Source organism: Fukomys damarensis, unplaced genomic scaffold, assembly GCF_012274545.1.
Source record: "Fukomys damarensis isolate Sample0158 unplaced genomic scaffold, DMR_v1.0_HiC HiC_scaffold_13, whole genome shotgun sequence".
Lineage (NCBI taxonomy): Eukaryota > Metazoa > Chordata > Mammalia > Rodentia > Bathyergidae > Fukomys > Fukomys damarensis.
Genome location: NW_022900925.1, coordinates 32641010 through 32650104, shown reverse-complemented (window position 1 = coordinate 32650104; position 9095 = coordinate 32641010). Strand labels below are relative to the sequence as shown.

At 46.8% G+C, this 9095-nt stretch overlaps 1 long non-coding RNA gene across 1 annotated transcript in view; it reads left to right on the top strand.

Annotated features, from left to right (window-relative positions):
• Window positions 1–236: 236 nt before the first annotated feature.
• The window catches only part of LOC117285881, a 12035-nt gene continuing 3176 nt past the window's right edge, over window positions 237–9095 (top strand). Inside the window, exon 1 of the long non-coding RNA XR_004516995.1 lies at window positions 237–331. This is a non-coding gene — a long non-coding RNA (uncharacterized LOC117285881). The remainder of the gene's footprint in view (window positions 332–9095) is intronic.

Sequence of the window (9095 nt, the reverse complement as noted above, 5' to 3'; positions counted from 1 at the left end):
ATAGAAAAACCACATCTTTATCCAGTCTCCACCTGATGGGCAAATGGGAGGTTCCCAAGCTTTAGCTATTACAGACTGTGCCGCTATAAACAAGGGTGTGCATATATCACTGTGATTTTGCTGGTTTTTAAACATGTGCTCGAGTTAGGTATTTATTATTCATTATCTCTGTTTTACGTAAGAGAAAACTATGGCTCAAAGAGATTGAATAACTTTCCTGTCATTGGCCAGCGGAAGAGCCATCAAGTGACTAATAAGTTAGAAGGAAGCGAGGACCCTCAGGTGGAACAATGCGGAAAGGACTTTCAGGACAGCATGCGCAGAAGATCAGGTAATGGGAAGATGTCCGCCAGCAGTGAGGGGGACTTGGGATAAATGAGCTGCTAAAGTTCAGAGAGCTTCACTAATCACTTTTTTAGAATTCAGAGTTTCCCCAAGCATTGTGTGTGTGTGTGTGTGTGTGTGTGTGCGCACATGTTCTCAGTGTAAAAACACTCGGAAAGAAAATCGCAGGCAACACCCTACCCTTTTGCACAAGAGTGCTGCAGTTTGCCCAGTTAGCCTGGCTAGTATGAAGAAGAGATGGACTGTGAACTCTTGCTCAGAGCCTGTTCTCTTTTTCTTGTACTTGTACTGTAATCGAAGTTCCTTTAGAAAGTTGTCGTCTCTAACCAGAACTCCAAAATCATTCCGGCTCCAATTTCTAAACAGCCCGCCATGTTGCCACCTCCCAACATTTGGGGGACCCCCCTGGGGGCTGGGCCTGGAGCCCTGGTGGGTGGGGCAGCTGGCACATAAGTTCCCAAGTTCTGCTACGGTCCCAATCTGGGACAGTTTCACCCAAATAAAGGTCTTACATTACTTTGCTTCTGCTAAATATTATTCTTGTCATAGATTTAAGATCAACAACAATCTATGCTTTAACCATTTCCTCCCCAGTGTCATCAGTTTTTTTAAAAAAAAATGTACTCAAGAAAAGTCCATCCAGCTATGTGCCTTTGCTGAAGTGTGAGGGATCCTTAGGGTTAGTGCTAGTTACTTCTGGGGATTGCTTACCAGATTTCTCCTCTTTTCCATTAAGTTATGTTGGCTTACTAAGCTCTCCATGGTGTGGTGGCTTCTCTCTAAGCCTGCATTTCTGAAAAGCCTGGGTTGTTTACCCTTTGAGTGATGGTCGAGCTGTCTGAATTTTTAGATCTGAGCTCTTTCTACCATTTTCTCTTGTCAGAACCCAGTTTCCTCCGACAAGATTTATTGTCATTTTTCATCCTATGCTTCACTTGGGTGTTTGACAGATCCTTAGTAATCCCCACACTTTGGAGCCTTCAGAACAGAGCTCATTTCTCTCTGATGTTAGACTTCTCACTCTAATTGGCTGGGGTCTTTATCATACACATTTTCATCAGAATAATCCTGCAGCCAGAATCCTGCAGACGGCCTCAGTGATTCGACAGTGATTTTAATTTGCTGAAAACAAAACGATTGCTCTGAACTCCAGGGACTACTTCTGGTCCACCCTTGGTTGGGAAAGAAGACCAGGAGAGGCCACTGAGAGCTCTTAGCTCATACTGCCGGGTGTAATTTAAAGCTGGGGCAAAAGTGTCAGCGGGTGTCCCCAGCAGTGATCTACCTCTGCAGTCCCAGAGAGACCCCCTTGGAAGGACGGAGCCTGCAGTTTCAGGGGCAGAGGAAGGAGGGTCACAAAGTACAGCGTTGAAACGCACGTAACCCCTGAGTCTGAATTCTGGTTCTGCAAGTTCATAAACGCTGTGAGCCTCCTTTTGGCTCACAGTGCTTGGGTATAACAATATTTTTAAAAAACATATGACTGTTGGGATATTTAATAAGTTATGCCAGTGAAATGCAGAGTAGAAGCCTGGAGCGTGAGAACCATGCAGTTGCTAGCAAACGCTACTCTTCGCGGTACTTTCCCGACAACTGAGCCGTACAATAAAGTTAGCGAGGCTGCGATCTCTGAGCCAGCAGCTAATTATTCATGTTTGCTGCCTCCCTGTAATTCCCTCCTTCTCTCAGTCGGGCGCCTTCACCCCTAGCACTGTCCATTGTGAGCTTACAAACCGAGGGGAAATTCACATAAAATAAAGTTACCCATTTTAAAGCGGGCGACTCAGTGGTGCTGAGTACGTGCACGGCATCCGTTCGTCACCCCAGAGGAAAACCTGTCCCTGCTCAGCAGTTGCTCGGGTTCCCCTCATCTTCCCAGTTTCCTGTGACCGCCGGCCTGTGTTGTTCTGCATACTTCACGTCACGGAAACCCCGCCATCTGTGGCCTTTGTGGCTGGCTTCCTCCACCCAACAGAACGTGCGTGCTCGGGTTCATCCCCGCTGGGGGCTGACAGTTGTCTGTGTCGTGGTTTAGTCTGTCTGCTCTCTGGTGGACACCCGGGTGGTTCCCACCTTTGGGCTGTGGTGAGTGGTACCGCTCCGAACACGCTCACAGGGGTACCTGTTGGAGCGCTTGTTTTCAGTTCTCCCACTACTGGTTACTTATTTTAACTCATCTCCACTGCGTTTTTTAGCAGCCCATTTGCAGAGGGGCGCCAGGACAGAGTGCTGATGCATGAGCACTCCCTTCCCTGCCGGGCCCTTCTTTGTTCCTCCCAAGCTGAACGATATCCAGCTCTCTTGTGCCTCTGTCATCCCCGCTGTGAGACGGAGTCCGCCACCACAGGTGCCCATCTCACAGGAAGATGGCGGCTGTGAAAGGAATGGGCATCTGCCGAGGTGTTTCCTGGACATTAGCAGGCCCTGTCAGCCTCTCTTGCCAGTGCTTTCTTCCTGGCGTTGTCTTTTTAACCCCTTTTTTCAATTTTAACTTTGCATTATTGCGTATTTGCAGTACTTAATGTTTACATTCCTAGTGTGCAGTCGGTCCATGTACATAACACATCTCTATTCTTTTTTTCATTCCCTTCCCCTGCCTTCTCTCCTTCTCTTGGTCCTCTTCCCATTTGCAAAGATCTATCTCCCCATTTCTTACTATAAATCCTTTATTTTTCTCTTTATTTATATTTTTTAGTTTCTCCTATAAAGAGAAATCTCACAATATGTAAGCTTGTGAGTTTGATGTATTTCACTTAACGTTATGGTCTCAAGGTATGTCCATTTCCTACACAGGACTCAAATTTATTCTTCTTTATGGCTGACTAGTACTCCATTCTGTATACATACTACATCTTCTTTATCCATTCATCTGTTGATGGACATTTAGAATTTCTCCATCTTTTTCTAGGAGCAGCTGATGGCTGAACTTTCTTCCTGGGCACGATCGTTGCTCAACGGGGCTGTCCCTTTAACTCAGGGAGCTGTGGGAGCTTGCAGGAGTGGGATCTTTGAAATGGAAAGAAGACACCAACTAGCTTTAGAAGACCTTGGCTTTGAGTTTCTTTCTGCCTGTCCAGAAAAAAAGTCTAAAGTGTGCTTTTTCTTCCCCTCCGAGGTCCCAGGATCTATGACCCAGGTATGTCCCTTGTTCTCGTATGGTCACATCACAGTCCTGCGTAAGGCTTACCGTGGCTCCTTATTGTCTATCACTCTAAGACAACACCTCTAAAACACTGTGGAGTAGGTAACTGGGCTCCCTATTTTATTTCTGAGTACTGTGACTGCTTGCAAAGAGGTAAAGGAGTCTCCTTTATTTTTCTAAAGAAAAAAAAAAAACCCTGTAGAACTCACATTTGGTCATCCCGGCTTGCTAGATCCAACAGGACCTGCCTCTTCTGCTTTGGCCCCTGCCACCCTTCCAGTTGGCCTACTGCCACCTGGCCCTGGCCCACGGTTACTAAACCCAGTCGGTTTTCCTCAGTCCGCCTTCACCCGCACTCAGGCAGTGAGTTCTCTTTATGCCCAGAGCTCCTGCCAGGTTCATGCCAGCCCCAGATCTTTCCTGGGCTCTTCTGCGCATCTGGAAAACCATCCTGCCTCCGATCCTTCTTCCTCCAGGGAAGCTCCCCACTGAGCTTTTCAGCACAGACTCTGTTTTTCATTTCTCGATTTCCTGTCCTTCTTAAAGTTGCTGCTCTTGGGGCGTCAGCTGAGCAGGAGCAGTATCTGTGTGTGAATTACAAGAAGGTATTCATTCTCTGTAGGCTAACGAATTGCAAAAATCTGTCCTTGATCATCTGCTCAGCTGGGCACTTCTAGGCAGTGTGCAGCCTGTGAGACCACACCCAACTGGTATACCCGACATTTTCAAGAATAACTGGCGGTTGGGCTGGGGATTTAGCTCAGTCGTGCCATGCCTGCCTCACAAGCATGGGGTCCCGAGTTTGATCCCCAGTACTGGAATTAAAAAAAGAATACCTGTGGTGGGACTTAAACATTCCTAAGTCCCACAGGTTTCAAGTATTCCTTTTTTGTTGCTGCCTTCCTGTACTGGGTTGTAAGCTTCCTGAGGGCAGGAACCAGGACTTAACCTTCAGTTTCGCCCAGTGTGCCTGGGCCAGAGCCAGACGATGAGTCTCTTAGGTAGAGCAGATGAAGAGAATCAGAGGAAGCTTTGAGTCAGCTCTGGCTCTGCAGGGTTCCAGCAGAGCTCTTGCAGGGAAGAGCTGACTGGCTTCCCAGGTGGCCTCGCCACACGGGACCCTATCCCGTTGTGGGACACAGTCCCCATGGCTGTTCCTTCCCACTGCTTCCTCTGGAAAGTCGGTTCCTTCCCTACTCACTTTACCGTACTTTGAGCTAAAGCAGCTCGAGTGAGTTCCCCCAGGCAGCCTCCTTTCCCAGACATTGCTATTGGAGTCAGTTTCCCCCTTCTGCAATCCCTGGGGGTGGGGTGAGGGGGCTTTCTCTTCCAACCCGCAATTCCCAACTCTCCAAATATTTCTCTTAAGATGTGTTATGGTTTAGATCAAACATGTCCCCCTCCTGTGTCTGGAAGGTGCTTGCAGGATGGGAGTACTGTTCTCCCCGGGATTCACTTGCTGCTGAGCTCCTGGCTGATGTGCTGTCAGGAGGTGGTCGTGACCCAGAAGGGTGTGTACTTGGTCCCCATCTGCCCTTCTCTGCTTCCTGGCTACCATGGGTTGCACAGCTTTTCCCTGCCATGCCCTCCCCTGGGAGCAGCCCACCGTGGACTGCGGGTGTCGTGGATTGTGTGACAGCAAAGTGACTGAGACAAGATGCAGCTCACGCTTTCATCTGTGCGTGGGAGGTGCGTCCCCACATACAGCAGGGTGGCGCCTGTGGCTGCCACACAGCCGGCCCTCCTTGGGTGGCTGTGAAGCCTGTGTTCCCAGGTCCCTCGCTGTGTCCAGGTCCCAGAAGTGCATCTTCTCTTCAGCAGCAGCATTTGCACCTCTCCCGTTGGTACCACCTGACATTTGTGTAGCACTTTCCTCAAGCTTTTCCTCGCCTCTTCTCTGGTTTTGTTTTCATGACTTGCTAGGATATGAGAAAAGAAATGAGTATACCCATTTCACTTGTGGGGCACCTTCGGCCCAGGAGGGAGGAGCATTTTATCTCCTTCCCTGGCCAGGGATGGAGGCTGTCACGCACGGGGGTGATGCACTTGGGCACAGTGACAGTTCGGCTCTTGTTTCTTCCTCTTTGGTTTTTGTTTGTTTGTTTGTTATTTTTTTGAGATAGGGTCTTGCTATGTAGTCCAGGCTGGCTTTGAACTTGTGGCAATCCTCCTGCCTCAGCCTCCTGAGTGATTATGGGTGTGCACCATCAGGCCCAGCTTCTTCCTCTTGGCTGGAGCCTGAAGTTAGCTCTTCATTATCTTTGGACCGCCCACTGAGTGTGAACCCTGAGGTGATTAATAGGCGAGTTAGGTAACTAGGTGGGAGGGCTGGGCATCCTCACTTCCTCTGGAAATCCTACCTCTGCATCTCACCGTTTCTATGTGTTGGCATCTAGCACCCTGGGCCCTAGAGGAATTGTTCTTTTCTCTCTGCAGCTCTCCATTATACCATTTTTATTTGCGTATTCTTTGAGAGTCAGGTAGCCTATAAATATTAGTAACTGCTTGGCAAATATCTGGATGTAGAACAGTGGGGTTCTGTCTTGGCAACTCCAGGATTACTTGGAGAAGGTGTAGCACTTTCAGTACTAGCCAGGTAGGTACCTTTGGAAGTATCCCAGGTGGTTCTGACAGGTGGCCAACATTGCAGATGACCGAGTGGAATCACCTGTGACTTAAAAGCCATCCGCTGTACTGATGGACACACAGTCCAAGACTTGGATTTAATTGCTCTGGGCCTGGGAATCCTTGGCAAAGTTACCATATATCAAGTACTGCCTTAGTTCACTTGGGCTTTTATAGCGGAACATCATAAACTAGATCCTTTATAAACCAGATATTTATGTCTTATTGTTCTGGAGGCTAGGAAATCTAAGATAATTAGTGTCTGGTGAGTTCAGCTTTCCAGCTTGTAGATGACACCTTCTTGTGATGTGCTCCTACAGTGGGAGGGGAGAGACAGTCCTCTCTCTGGTCTGTTTAATAAGGGTATCAATCCCATTCATGAAGGACCCCACTGCCACGACCTAACACCTCCCAGGACCCACCTCCTAATTTCATCACCATGAAGTTAGGATATCAACATAAACTTGGTGGTTGGGTGATGACAGAGACATTCAGACTATACCAGGTCCAGTATAAAGAGTAGGACTAACCCAGGTGTGGTGGAACATGCTTGTCATCCCAGCACTCTGGGAGGTTAAGGCAGGATTGCAAATTTGAGCCCAGTCTGGGAAACTTAGAGACTTAGAAAGACTTTGTCTCAAAAAAAAAAAAAAATGGCTGGGGATGTAGGTCAGTGCAAAGGCCCTGGGCTCAACTTCTAGTACCTCAAAAAAAAAAAAAAAAAAAAAAAAAAAAAACCACACAAAAAAAAAAAAAAAAAAAAAAAAAAAAAAAAAACCACAAAAAAACAAAAAACAAACAAACAAAAAAACCCAACAAAACAAACCAACGACCAAACAGCCAAACAACCCCCCGCCCCATGATTATAGTCCCAAAGGGAAGAATCTTTCCATTCCAGATCAGTCAAAAGCATGCTCATCCAAGGTTTCCTTAGTATCAGAGGGAAGGCTGTTAACCTAGACTTTGTTATGACTTTCTGGTTTCAACATTCACTAGCTCTGTGACCTTGGTTGTATAGCTTTAGTTCTCTGATGTTAGCTCTTTTAACTGCAAAGTAAGGCCAAGATCTACTTGGCAGAACTGCTAGGCCTGCCAAGTGAAACAGTATATTTAAATAGATATAAAATAACTCAGTACTGTGCTTGGTGCTTACTGGGTATATAGAAGAAGCTCAATAACTCTGAACTGAAGAGAATCAAATACGCTCTTCCCTCCTGTAGGAAAATTCTGTATATCAATGATTCTGAGCATCTACTATTTGCAAAGTAATGTGGTAGGATTTCTTTGTCTTTCTTGCATAGAATGGAGAGATGCAAAGATGAATGGAAAGACCATCTTTGCCTTCAGGGAACTGGCATGCGTGAACAGGAGAACACAGAACAACATGAAGTTGTTTGTATATTGCACATTTGTAATACAGAATGGATGAAGTAATATTAGAGATACAACCAATATGAGGTATGAACTGAGAGGATAGAAGGAGTCTCTTCAACACACTTGGGGGGAGATCAAGGAAACCAGGGGTGGTGCTGAAATGGATGGATCTGGAGACCATTGAGTTGAGTGAAATAGCAAGACTCAGAAAGACAAATATACAGTGTCCTTGATATGTGGAATCTAAAAAAGATGACAAGCAAGTAGAAGGCAGGCTATAGGAAGGGAGTAAGAGGACAGAGGATAGGGTTAAAGGGCAGGTAAGAGAGGGGACAGATATGAGAAAGATATATAAAACTCTCCAAAAATATGTAGCTAGGGGGAGGATGGGAAAGAGGGGTGGAAATGATGAAAGTATTTTATGTGCATCAATGAATCTGCCAAAAAATGAAAACCATTAATTTGCAGAAGCAGTAAAAGAAGAGTGGGGTAAAAAGATGTGGAGTACTTGCAGAGGTGAGAAAGAATTGGAAAGAGTATTTCAGACTTGGGGATGACACGGGATAAGGCCAGGAGGCTGGAAAAAATGAGTCTCTAGACAGTGAAGTGTATGGGATGGGTGGTTCCCAACCCACAGGACAAGGGCTGGGACATACATTTACGGGCCGCTGCTGAGAACTCATTCAGTAAGGCTTTGTCAGCTTTGCTAAAGAATTTGATCACCTAGGCTGAAAGCACCTGGGAACTATTAGAAGTGTGGGAGTTGGGAGATGTGCTCTAGTTACGGTTTGGGGTTGGAGTGGGTTGGCAATGTGTGGGTCAGAATACGATACTGCATCCAGTCCTCCCTGCCTAGGGCCACGGCCAAGGCCTCAGAAACCCGAAGAAGAAAGCTCAGGAAGTCCTGCAAAGTCCGGATTCGACCTCCATCCCCGGCTTGGCATCCAGGAGTTGACCTCTTACACAGTGTGCATTGTGCCTAGACTCTGTTTCTCTACTGAATCAATTTTGAGCACTGTGTGTTTGGTTTTCTGCCTAGCTTCGCATTTTGGTCTTGCTTCTAAGTCGTATTTCGGATTGTTCTTTACCTGCTTCCCAGCCACTTCCTACCACCTCTCCTCATGGTGGACTCAGGTTCCTGGGGCTTGAGAGCAGAGTGTGAGCACTTTTGTGTTCTCGGCTCAAGATCTACTTATCTGGAGACCGGAGACAGGAGGAAATGTTGGTGAATATTTCTACAGTGTGGGCTTGGGATGATGGATAGTGGGACAAGGGTTTGTCAGAAGGTTGTCGCAGGGCTATGTGATGTGTGCCAGGGCTCGTCACAGGATTAGGGGGTGGGAGCCCTGCAAGGAAAGAACACCATGAAGTTAGAAGTGGCAGGGCTGTGACTTAGATGTGACTTAGAATTATGTACCCAATTTATTTCCCCTAATTCCTGGGCTCCTGATTCTCAGCTTGTTTTTGTTTGTTCTTTATGGACTGAGGTTTTGGAAATTTTGCAGTCTGAGTATTTAGGGTTCCAGAATTCTGGGCTGAGCCATGGTTTCAAATGTTATGCTTCTTTTATTGAGAGAGAGAGAGAGAGAGAGAGAGAGAGAGAGAGAGA